At 41.6% G+C, this 13,688-nt stretch overlaps 1 protein-coding gene across 1 annotated transcript in view; it reads right to left on the reverse strand.

The window, feature by feature from the left end:
• Nucleotides 1-13,411, reverse strand: part of LOC126457032 (glutathione S-transferase D5-like) — a 37,365-nt gene extending 23,954 nt beyond the window's left edge. Inside the window, exon 1 of the mRNA XM_050093016.1 lies at nucleotides 13,311-13,411. The gene's annotated coding sequence lies outside the window, so the exon portion shown is untranslated. The remainder of the gene's footprint in view (nucleotides 1-13,310) is intronic.
• Nucleotides 13,412-13,688: the final 277 nt, after the last annotated feature.

Here is a 13,688-nt window from a genome sequence, read left to right on the forward strand (position 1 = left end):
GAAGGTTACTTGGATACTAACATCACTTTGTAAGGGAGCAGTTTCTTTCTCTCACACACCTGTGTTAAGAAGCTTTTGCCCTCCAGGAGAATACAAAATGGAAATATTGTTATAAGTTCATATCTCATTGACGTTCTTTTTAGTGTTTGTGGCTAATGAGAGTAGACTCTGAAGCGTGCACAATTTACTTTCATGATGTGAAAACGCGATGCACAGTGATTTTCTAAAAACACACAGGAGCTGAAACGTTATGACGACTGGCCACCGCGTGTCTGGTCTTGCGGACACTTAACTCGGTAAGGAAACTACGTTACGTATGCAAGCGGAGCTGATATGAACTGGGATTCATTACAACGACAATACGGGCTGCGAACGGGGAAATCGAGTTAAGGGACTTTGACAAACGGCAAACTGTTATGACCCGGCGACTGAAAACAAGCATCTTGGAAACGGAGAAACTGGTCAACTGTTTGTGTGCTACTGTCGTGAGCGTCTATGGAAAGTGGATGAAGGTCCGTGAAACTGGAGTAGGCGAAAAGGCATTGAGCGTACATACCTCGTCACAGAACGCGAAGGTCATAAACTTCCCCATCATGAAAAGCAGGCCAGATACGTGATCTGTAGCAGATAAGACAAGAGAAATCAATCATGGTGCAGGAAAAAGTGCTTGGAGTAGAATGCACATTTTTGAACAGTGGAGTCAGCAGCAGACAGCCTATAAGTTTTCTCATGTTGACCCAAAAACATGGTCAGTTACGATTTTCGTGGTCACGGGATAATAGAGATTCGACCGTGCATCACTGAAAACATATCGTTTGAAGAGATGAGTTACGTTTTTAGTTACGGAAGGTCTATGGTCGTATCTGGATACGCCTTAATGCACGTGAACAGCGATTCCGAACATACACAGCGCCATTGACACAGACCGGTAGGAAAAGCATTAGCTGCGGGGTGACATTCATCTGGGTTCTATGTGACCTGTGGTAGTAATCGAAGGTACCATGACAGCTGTAAATTACATCAACTTGTAAGTAGGCTGTTTATGTTTTCTCTATGTAAGTAGGCTGTTTATGTTTTCTTGTTGGCAACGTTAAGTAGGCTGTTTATGTTTTCTCTATGTAAGTAGGCTGTTTATGTTTTCTTGTTGGCAACGTTACGTAGCGCTCAATATGTTCTTGTTGGCAACGTTAAGTAGGCTGTTTATGTTTTCTCTATGTAAGTAGGCTGTTTATGTTTTCTTGTTGGCAACGTTACGTAGCGCTCTGTATAAAAATCACTGGCTGTGCTGTGTGCAGTCTGTGGCTAGTTTGCATTGTTGTATGCCATTGTAGTGTTGGGCAGCGGCAGCTGGATGTGAACAGCGCGTAGCGTTGGGCAGTTGGAGGTGAGCCGCCAGCAGTGGTGGATGTGGGGAGAGAGATGGCGGAGTTTTGAAATTTGTCATGAACTGCTATATTTATATATGATGATATCAAGGTAAATACATTGTTTGTTCTCTATTAATATCTTTCATTTGCTAACTATCCCTATCAGTAGTTAGTGCCTTCCATAGTTTGAATCTTTTATTTAGCTGGCAGTAGTGGCGCTTGCTGTATTGCAGTAGTGGGAGAAACGAAGATTATTGTGAGGTAAGTGATTTAGTGATTTGTGAAAGGTATAGTTTAATGTTAGTCAGGGCCATTCTTTCGTAGGGATTTGAAAGTCGGATTGCGTTGCGCTAAAAATATTGTGTGTGTCAGTTTAAGCACAGTCGTGTATAATTGTTCAAAGGGGATGTTTCAAACTCTGTTGTGGACCACCTGCGTATCCTCAAGCTTGTCGTCTTCTCCGAAGGCGATGGCATCCGCCAGCTGGGTAACTTCGTGACACAAGGCCAGAAGCGTGCTACATTGGTTTGAGAAGCATGACAGTGAACTCTTGTTGATTCCTGGGACACCAAATTCTCCTGCCCTAAACCCGATGGGACACATCAGGGAGGCTAACAGGCGTCAGCTCCATGCTCACAGACCACCGACCCGTACTTTCTGAGTACTCCTTGACCTGTGCGTAAGCATCTGGTGCCATATTCCTCCGAAACCCTACCCAGCACCTCTCGAATCCATATTGTGCTCCGGCTCCGTAGGCGAATCAACACGTTATTAACCAGGTGGTCTCAATGTTTTGGAGCATAATCAGAAGTTAATCCGCACCACCATATACTTTCATCTGTAGTAGACAAGTGTCACCGTCTCTGTGGTATGCAGATGTGGGGTCACGCAGTAGGTGCTAGAGGGGCTCTGCCGAAAAACTATATGGTATTTTACGCCATAATGGTAACAGGTCCTGTTCCTAGCCAATGTGATTTAATATTTGAGTTCAGCATCAGCCCTCATGCTGTCAGCAGTTAGTCATAAATGTCAAAGTATTTACCTACTTTAATTCTTAAATTTTAATGAGCGCTGTGCATACAACTTTTTAACGAAATGGACCTGCTAATGTCAATAAGAAATGGAATAGGCTGCGTAAAGTGAGATGACTGAGTACTGTTGTGCCCTAACTGGCTGCAGTATATTACCAGTATGTAAGCATTAGAGGATGTATGATGTAACTTTGATGTTGAAAGAAAACTGTATGTGTACAGGGTGCCTAGCGAAGGAATCCCTGATTTCAAAATTAAATAGACCGAAAAATGTGATCGATAGGCGAGCGCAACAAACGGTATGGGTATTATGAAAGGCGTAACAATTTTACACAAATGTTTCGAAATAGTTTGAAACCTGCTAACAAATGACGCTGTGATCACAATACGTAGTGCCTGTAAGTGCTGCGCCGCAGCTCAGAGCTACCGGTTCACCATCGAAACGTGAATGTAGGTTGAAATCGGACATCCCACTGGACAACGTGTTTTTCTGGTGCTGGTTCAAATGGTTCAAATGGCTTTGAGTACTATGGGACTTAAAATGTGAGGTCATCAGTCCCCTAGAACTTAGAACTACTTAAACCTAACTAACATAAGATCATCACACACACCCATGTCCGAGGCAGGATTCGAACCTGCGACCATAGCGGTCGCGCGGTTCCAGACTGAAGCGCCTAGAACCGCTGGGCCACAGCGGCCGGCTCTGGTGCTGGAATACTACAGTTTAGAACACAGTCGTGCCGTAACGAGGCCCAGTTTTAATGTACCAAAAGAACCCGATGACAAAACCATTCGCAGGCACTTAGCCAAATTCCAACGGACAGAAAGCGTTGCTTATAATATAGAGGGGAATGTTGGCTCGAGGCCAATTGTAGTTACTCCTGAAATGTCGCCACCTGGAATTATTCAGCAAATTCGAGAAAATCCGTCGGAAGAACTGCAGCAAAGACTGATTTGCAGCTTTCCAACATGCAGAAAATACTAAGACAGAGCCTACACGTTTCCAGTCAAAATTCAAAGCCAATAGGCCATACCTGTACGAGCTATGCGGCAGAGGGCTGACTTTGCGAACCAGATTCTCTCAATGATTGGTAATGAAGGAATAAATGTTGACTGCATATGTTTCGCAGATGATGCACACTTCCTCCTGAACGGAGTCGTGAATAAAAAGAACTGGCGAGTCTGTGTTTCCGAAAATCACAATTTGTGTGAAGGGAAACCACTACATTCTCTCAAAGTTTCTGTTTAGGCTGCGGTATCCATCAGATGCAGTATAGGCCCTTTTTTCATGAGAAATCACTATTGAACGTTACGTTGCAGTTTCGGAATAGTTTTTCGTCATACAGCTATAACTGGAGGACCGACCGCGGTGGCCGTGCGGTTCTGGGCGCTCCAGTCCGGAGCCGCGCTGCTGCTACGGTCGCAGGTTCGAATCCTGCCTTGGGCATGGGTGTGTGTGATGTCCTTAGGTTAGTTAGGTTTATGTAGTTCTGAATTCTAGGGGACTGATGACCACAGCAGTTGAGTCCCATAGTGCTCAGAGCCATTTGAATCATTTATAACTGGAGGATCGATCGGGCACAGAAAGCCATTTCCGTTGCAACACTGCAGGATGTGATGGCAAACTTCGTTGTTTGGTGTCGCCACCTCCATACTGCGAGCGATGGATATTTCGAAAAGACTGTGATGTGATGGCATAGACTCTCTGCAGAGGACGAGTTTAATTATGTACGCTGATACTGTAAGAGCTTGCACAGCATACAACGCCAACCGTCAGCACTTCTCCATCTATTTACAAACTTCCGTATAACTTTTATATAAAATTCTAACAGTTTTCGCTATAAATATATCATTTCCTGCACTCTTCTGTCAGCCTTTGTTTTCGAAATATTTAATTTTGAAATCAGAGACTCCTTTGCTGGACACCGTGTATTAGACGTGGACCAGCTAAGATCAGTAAATAATACAAATAACGAATAAGGTCTTATCTATTTTCAGTGGAGACCGCAAATCTACCAGAGTAAAATACTCCCTATTAGGTATTTGGTTTCGTTTTGTCCTCATGTTGAAGGAGAAGGTAAGTGATCTGTGTCATGTCTTGTTTTTATGAGAGTTAATTGCCTAAAACATTATATTTTTTACTCTTTGTATTAACGACTTAATTAGGAACGTAAATCCTGGCTGTTCTTTATATTTAAAATTAAATTTGGAGCAGAAATGTTCTAGTTTGAATGCAGAAGTTCCAGATGAATTATCGTCGCAACTTTTTGAGAAAAGTTACTGTTCTAAGATGTTGACTATTATAGTACATAGCGAGTAGGGTTGAACCTGAAATTTCCATAATTGTTTCCCAGTTACAAAAACAAAAACAAAATAAAATAAAACAAAAAGTGAAACTGTACTTAAAAATATGTAATCTGTGTGTTTTCATGGCAGAAACTTTTTCTCAAAATTTACAAGTGTAAATAAAAAATACGAATCCATTTTGAGAAATATAGTTCCTCATCTTGTCACTGTGAAGTGATTAAGCTGCAATTTTTCTCTGTTTTGACATATTTCACGTTGAACTGGCAAGCTGACAGGAAAACAATCAAGCGTCTTACCATACTGCACTTTACTGAAAGCGAAGTTACAAATTATATGCGTGAGTATGAGTCATTAGTTATGGATTGCTCAGATTTCTAAAACCATTTTGTTTATTTTGATGTAGTTACAATTGTAAACTACAGCAACAGAAGCTAAAATGTGGAAATTTGATATGTGCGAACAATATTACGGTTTCCTTAATCATAAACGAAATCTAAACATAGTACAGAAGAGAGTAAAATCTGAAGAACGCTATTCCTAAAAATATTTAATGTTAGATTAATTGCTAATTTGCTGCGTGCCATAGCTACAAATTCAATGTTTTTCGGGGTAGTTTCACTTTGGCTTACTATGAAGCCACTTCACAATACCGGCACAGCGTAATTTATTACAAAGCAGGCTCAGCTACTAGATGAAGTGCGGTACTAAACCGAAAAAGAAGGGGGCTATCCATTCTTTTCCTATAATAAAAGAATTAGCAGCATCAAAGTTGTGACACTGACGCCAGCAATCGAAATGCCATTGCACTTACTTCTTCAAAGTCTCAAGCAAAGCATTATTAAGATGTCTATGAAATGCGAGTACAAATCCACAGTACTGGACGCGTGACTTCAGGAGAAATTGTACACGTATGATGAAGACATCAGTTCCATCAGGTGTACCTTAACGTTCACATGGATTTTATACTCTATGGTGTAGTGTAGAGAAAAACTTTTAATTGCAGCTGTGTTCCTTACAATATTACATAATATCATTCGTAACACACACCCCTGGTTATAACTGTAAATGAAATAAGAATCCAGTTAAATAATAACTTATTCATTCATTGGTAAACAGGAGGATATTTATTAATATAGTATAGTACGAAATTACGTAATTTGTCCTTACAGAGATCGAGACGACGGCCGAACATGATGGCAGTAACGAAATGGAAAGAGCAATATCGATGTTCGTGATTCGGCTACTGAACTGATGTTAGGATAAGTTGGAACTTACAATAATACTTATGCAAAAACATATACGTTTGCTCAGAAATGTTTGCGGTATTTGCTCTAACATAAGGCCTGATGGCTCCAATCTGGCCATCATAATTTCCTAAATAAATAAAACTGATAACTATTACAATTCTTGCGACATTCCCTATAGTTAATATGAATTCGTATGATAAAAAGCACACTGACGGAAGAAAAATCGCAACGCCAAAGAAATGTTAATTTCGAATAATGAAATTTTGGGAATACTTAAGTCTAGGTAACATATTTAAGTGATTAACTTTAAATGCCAGATTTTTGCGTGCAAGCATGAAGACGTGCATGAATTGTGTTATACAGGCGCCGGATGTCAGTTTGTGGGATGGAGTTCCATATCTGTAGCAATTGATTGGTCAATACAGGGACGGTTAATACTGTTTGTGGATGACGCTGGTGTTTTCGTCCGATGATGTCCCATACGTCCTCGATTCGTACAGATCTGGTGACCGAGCAGGCCATGGTAACAAGTCGACACTCTGGAGAGATTAATGTGCTACAGCTGCGATATATGGACGAGCGGTATCCTATTGGAGAACACCCCCTTGAAAGTTGTTCATGAATACCACCAAAACAGGCCGAGTCACCAGACCGACGTACAAATTTGAAATCAGAGTGCTTCTGCTGTCATACGAAATCGCACCCACAGAAGAGAACTCCAGGTGTAGGTCCAGTGTCTTAGGACGCAGACACATTGATTGCAGGCCCTCAACTACGCTCCTTCTAACCAACACACTGCCATCACTGGCACCGAGGCAGAACCAGCTTTCATCAGAAAACACAACACACATCCACCCTGTCTCCCAAAGATCTCGCCTGACCCCAATGAAGACACGTATGGCGATGGTATGGGGTCGGTATAATACACGCTTCAGGACGTCTGGCTCGGAGATGTCCTTAAAATAACCGATTGATAACAGTTCGTTATGTCACTGTGCTGTCGTCAGCTACTGCTCAAATTGCTGCTGCAGATAGAGTACGATGCGCCTTACGCGGAACATGATAGTCGTTCCTCTCGGTAGCCATGCGACCGTGCGGAGCACGGTCTTCTTGTACCTGTAAATTCTCGTCATCACCGCTGGCAGCAATCATATAGAGTGGCTACATTCCAGCCAAGTCTTTCTGCAATATCACAGAGGGAACATCCAGCATCTCCTAGCCCTATTACACGACCTCGTTCAAATTCAGCGTAGTGTTGACAAAAGGGTCTTTTTCGCCTTACAGGCAGTCTTGACTAATATTAACTAACCAAGTATAATCTAAAGGTAACTAACGGTCACGATCGTTACAGCGTGTACTTAAAGCAAACCTGATTTACGTCCTCATAGCGACACTACTAGCGCCACTCTTACGTGATGGTGTGAAATCTGAATAGACATCGTATCTCTCAGACGTACCTCTAGAAACACGCCTACCGACATTTTTTTTTTTGTGTTGCGATTTTTTTTCGTTAGTAACGTAACAAGACTGATGTGTGAGCAAAGAGGCATTTTTACACAAATAAAAGTTTCTCATGTTCACTAAATCAAGAAAAAAAAATCAAATGGCTCTGAGCACTATGGGACTTAACTTCTGAGGTCATCAGGCCTCTAGAACTTAGAACTACTTAAACCTAAATAACCTAAGGACATCCCACACATACATGTCCGAGGCAGGATTCGAACCTGTGACCGTTGCGGTCGCGCGGTTCCAGACTGTAGCGCCAAGAACCACTTGGCCACTCCGGTTGGCATGAAATCAAGAGTCATTCATTAAGACAGCCTGGGAGTTTCCTTTACATTTCACACATCTTATGCCACGAGCACCTCATGGCATATTTTAGCACACCAATTGCTAAAGAACTGGTTGTAGGAATTTTTATAGTGGCTGTGTCCATATGTTTAGACAGTATCGTGGTGGAATTATATGTAAAGTAGTACGGTCTGTAGAGAGACTAATGGTCATTTTGTCACATCGAGTGGCGTCTTATTTCTCCCTGAGTTACTACCATAATGAGTTGCTGACTTGTCTTGGTCAGTGGCAGCAGCAGCGCTTATCAATACTAGTACTGCTGTACCATCTTTGGTGTGCCCACTGTATTTCTGTGTGGTGGTGTGTGTGGCAGTCAATCAGTTGGGACAGAGCTCTGAGGAAGTCTCCGTGACGCGCGGCCAGCCCTGGACCGCTGGTGGCGTGCACGCGTGGTCAGATTGGGAGGCACTAGCTGCGAAAGCTACAGAGTTCGTTGCCCACCAAACCTGGGCACTGAAGTTTAGTGATCAGTTAACCTGTTATGAAACCTCAACTGCTGTACCATCTCTTCGTTCATCGCCAGTTGCTGCTTCCTGGGCCGTTCCGGTTAGTGCCAATGTATGGTGTGTTGCAGTCGGGGAAATATTGCAGCCATCTTACTGTATGGTCCTTAACTATTAAATTAACTACTGCTTATCAGTGAAGTGCATCAGCAGTATTTTCTGCCTTGTGGCCATTAACGCCCCAGTTACCTGTCCCGGTCGTTAGTGTAGTTTTCCAGCAGTGTGTTTTTCCTCACCGTGTTGATGCTGTCCGGCAGGGTGTGCAGCCTTTAATTGTTGATTCATATTTTTTTCTTAGAGTGGTTATTGTGCCTTGGCTGTTGTTAGGCGCCAATTATGAAGATGTAGTGCTGCTGGTATCTTCGACCTCGGCTGATACTTTTCGTTGTCATGCCATTGGTCAGGCAGAAGGGAATTGATTAAGTTGTTGGTCGGTCCTTCAGCCGTTCGCGTTGCCATCCAATTATTTAACTTGGCTACCTGTCTCACCTCACCTTAGGTTAGAACTACCTCCTCAGGCCAACCCTTGGAACACTTCTGAGCACCACCGTCTTGTTAGTTTTAGATTGTGATTTTCATTTTAGTCTGAAGTACTGTGCGAGGCCTTCAGTCGTCTATTAAGTTTGTCTTAATTTTAAAATAAGGCCTTCAGTTGACTCAAATTAAAATTTGAAGATTGATTTGTTTAAAAACTAAATTTTGAAAGTTTGGTCTATCTGAAATTCTGTTGTCCAGGCCTTAAGTCCTGAGTTGTTCAGTGTCCAGTGTGTGGCCTTCAGCCGAGCTCTTATGTGAAATATTCTTTTAAGTAAGGCTTTCAGGCGTGTGTATTCTTTAAGGCAATTTTTTATATCTTGTGTTCAGGCCTTCAGCCGTTCTTGTTTTTGGTGTGGTTTTGGACCTTCAGCACAGGAGGTATCTCAAGTTTTCTTAACTAGGCCTTCAGCAATATTGTTTTACTTTTATCCTTTTAGGGCAATGTATAATTAAGTGGTTCTTAGGAAAATAAAAGTTTGTGTGTTTTGTGCAACTGACAGTAATTGATTATGACCCCCTCCACAACCATAACCTGATCTGCTCTATCCTGCGAAACCAGATTTAAACTATATATTTATTAATGTAAATAGTTTTTTACGAGTTTTCTTTGTCGTGGAGCATTTGGTTATAGAGAAGAATAGGACTGTATTACAGCTACTAATTTAAATATTTGAAAGAAAATAGTGAATGAGTCGAACTTCCATAGCTCAGTCAGTAGAGCACTTGCTCGCGAAAGGAAAAGGTCCCGGCGTCAAGTCTCGGTCCGGCACCCAGTTTTAATGTGTCAGGATGTTTACTGTCAGGGCACGCTCCGCTGCTGTATGAAAGCGTTATACTGAACATGTTACCAGTTTTAAATTAATGTTCGCAAAGTATTTCCTTTACACAGTGAACATGTTAAGTGTTTCAGGAAAAGAAATATGGCTTAATATATAACTCACTTTCTACGCAAGTGACATAAACTACAAGCCCTATGTAGCTGCCAACATAATGCTACGTTCACTTCGAATAAACCTTGGACCATGCCCGAGTTAAATGCAGCAGATGAAATTCTAACTACAACAGTGTTACGAAGTGACAAAAAAATTATTTGTACATGTAGGATTTGATGTGGAGGTCATCCACAACTGATTCAACACATTTGGAAAGTAAGAATCCGCTTCGTTGTAATACAAATTTATTCGTTTAATGGGGAGACCGGTTTCAGATCATTAGAGCCCCATCCTCAGGTACTAACAATTAATTAAAACCAATCATACTCGCATAGTGGTCGGCCAGTCAGTATGGAACGTCAAGATTACTCCGTCCCACGTGAAAGGGAGCTACGAGCAGCCTGCGGAGCGTTTCACAGTGGACAACAAGCCGGAAGTTGCTTGTTGGCCTCGTGTTTCGCTTGAGCTCTAACGCTCTGAAACAGGTCATGCAGTTAAGCGAACAAACTTTTGTTACAACCTGCTTTATGAGTATTTGGATGCAAATTGACACCACTGTAACTGAAATCTCTACAGCGTTCCCAGTATAACTCCTCTTTTGTACTTTTACTTGTTCCCTAAAAATGATTACACTGAGACTTTTACGAAGTTAACAAAACCATCACAATTTTTCCACATGGGGGTAGGCAAGTCTGTCTAAACGAAAATAAATCCACAGACGTGAAAACAGCTTTGGGTGTGCCCCATGGTTCTGTTATAGCACCCTTACTGTACAAGACATACATTGCAAGTTCCATGTCGCTGTTAACAAATGGTTCAAATGGCTCTGAGCGCTATGGGACTTAACATCTGAGGTCATCAGTCCCCTAGAACTTGGAACTATGTAAACATAACTAACCTAACGACATCACACACATCCATGCCCGAGACAGGATTTGAACCTGCGACCGTAGCGGTCACGCGGCTCCAGACTGAAGCGCCTAGAACCGCTCGGCCATATCGGCCGGCCGCTGTTGACAGATGGTGCTCTTACATGTAAGGAAGTCACAACGTCAGAAAATGGCAGGAAAAACTAGGAAGACCAGCTGAGGATCAAGGTTCGGTGCTCGGGCTGGCACTTGAAAGCCAATATAAAAATGTAAAATATGGACCAAAATAGATGGAAAAATCCATTTGACTCCGATTACCCAATTGATTCATTGCTGGAAACAGCAGCGGCCTCAAAGTGCCTACGTATTTATGCACGGAACGGCCTGAAGCGGAACGGCAACATAAAACGCGGGTGCCAGCGGAGAAAATATAATTTACCTACGAACGAGGTAACTAACAAAATTTTTTTCAACTCTTCCATCAATGTTACCGGCGGTCTGAGACCGTACAAAACAAGACTGATAGAGGAGACAGACATGATCTGAAGAAGAGTAGCGCGTTCCATCACGGAATCACTTAGTAAACGTGAAACGTCCCGGGGATGCTCATGCAATTAGAGTGACAGGAGCCGAAAGAGAAGTAGAGCTGTTTGTCACGTAAAACTTTCCAGGAGCGTATGCTGCGTATCACGTCACTATAAGCTTTCTAAAGACAAGTTAGATAATTTTAAAACAACGTACATCCAAAAAAGTTCTTCCACAGTCAGATAAAAACGTAGTTCTAAATCGCTCTCAGTGACATTCCAGGGGCTACTTACCTATCTTCGAATGCTGCCGGATGGAAAATGTCACTGTGTGTGATTTAAACTGAAAATATTCTACGAATGTTGGCATCACTAATATCTGCTTTCTAGAGAAATAGTACGGTCACGGCAAGTGGTAAAACTACGTAACAAATGGTTTTTATTTCGGTTGCAGGGGAAAAGTAAAATTAACAGTCAAGATCTGTTACAGGATGTGTAAACGTCAATGAAAATCTGCTCGTTATTCTGACTTCAGATAGTCAAAACACACTGCACCCGTTTACACAGAATCTGTCGGGAAATGAGTGTAATACTCGTTGTTTCTTCCTCATTTCCTAACATCAGCTGCTATAACAGTTGTACGAATCCTAATCTTGATCTCTAGGTTCTATTTTACAAAATATTGTAACAAACAGCATAGCACAGCACAAGTGTAGCACAGATCACGTATCACTACGAGTGAGAAATCTGCATTAACTTAAGGAAAAATTTGTGTGAAACTTAACATTGATACAAACTCCAAAATGCACCACGTAACAGCTTCAGAACTGAGTTTCATATAACTATTTGTACACTTTCATTCATGCCACATATTCGAGGCACCGAGGACGGTGAAATGCAAATAAAACGCATTGCGTTGCTCTAAAACGAAATGCCATTCAAATAGCTGCAAAGATAGGGACAAGAAAACACTTCTGACTGCTGTCGCTACTATGCGAAGCTCAGTCATTATAAAATTCGTCATTAAAATAAACGGAAACTTAAATAAGAGGATAGCCATACATATGGTAAATGAAGTTATATCCCACTCAATAAGTGTGATTCCTTTGAAAGAGGTGCAACGTGCATTTATTAGTTAGTGCCTGCCTTAGTACGTCGGGAAGGCACGTTCCGTACAAATGTAATGAATGATGAATACGTTTTAGTTACAAAAGTGGTATCTGCACTTGATACAAACATCCTGATATCTGTGTGATAGTATAAACGAATATAAATGTGGATATAGGAACACTGTTGTAGATCCTCTGTTATGATTGTTTCTGAAGAAATGACTCCATAAAAATCACCGTTTCATATCAGAAATTCCTTGTAGCAAGTTTGTTCGTATGGTGAAGTTGTAGTCATCTCATATGCACAGGCACACATTATCATTAGTAAAAATCTCTATGAGAGGAACTAGAATTTGCAACTATTGTCAAGGTTGTTGACTTCATTCAAGAATTTTTGTTAAAGCTGAACTATAATTCGTATGAATTATGACTATATCATATGACTGACGATGAAAAGTGGATACACAATTACTTGCAGAAGAATTTCCAAGTGGGTTGGCGATCGTGAAAATTTACGAAACTAATGTGAAAATCGTTTTGTCGCTGTGGAAAATAAAGACACAGTTGTTGTTGGAGAGGGGCACAGAAGACATCTCAACTAAATATTTGGAAGCGCATAAAAACTAAGCTGCTCTCATTAGGCAGAGTTATTGGACACATTATACAAACAGGAGAAGGAGGCACGTCTGAGATGAGAACATTGTGCCTGTTCAGACGTGACCTGTCAGGAGATCGAGCTCCATCCTGATCTTCCAATTTCGACTCGTGAGTTATTTCTGTTTCCTGATCTCATTTAGTGATCTGGACGCAAGGAATTTTTTCCAGATGAACAGATTATCTGGGCAGAAAAAATATTACGCAGAGAGAGGAATACATAGGAGAACAGAAATACTGTAGTCTCAGTGGATGAAATGAACTGAAATGAAGCAAATTTGTGACAGGTTACAGCTCTTGAAGACCCTAATTATTCTTGTCATGCAAAATGGAGAATTCGTGTCGATAGGTAAGAGAGAGACTGTTGTGCATAACGTACCAGATGTGGCGTCTGACTCTGGAGTGTTGTGCGTTGTGGAATTTCCGGCGCCTGTTATCAGACTGCGAGGCAGCAGCTTGTTTTATACCGTTGAAGATGCTGCGTCACGGTCGCCGCTGACTCAGACAAAATGACGCAACAAGATAAACCGAAGTAGCGAACTACATTCACCGGCTCCACGAATCTTAGATTGCAACAACTACTGTATTATTTAGATTGTAAAGAAACAACGGTTATTTTGTTAAACGTTCACTCCGTTGTTTGAAGGTCATTTGGCGAAAGAATAGTTACTTAACAAACCTGCCAAAACTACACAACAGGCGTTTATTCTTCCGCCAATTTAGAGCTGCATGATTCAGGTGCAAACTCAAATCCCTT

The sequence above is a fragment of the Schistocerca serialis genome, chromosome 2 (genome assembly GCF_023864345.2).
Source record: "Schistocerca serialis cubense isolate TAMUIC-IGC-003099 chromosome 2, iqSchSeri2.2, whole genome shotgun sequence".
In the NCBI taxonomy this organism is placed as follows: Eukaryota; Metazoa; Arthropoda; class Insecta; order Orthoptera; family Acrididae; genus Schistocerca; species Schistocerca serialis.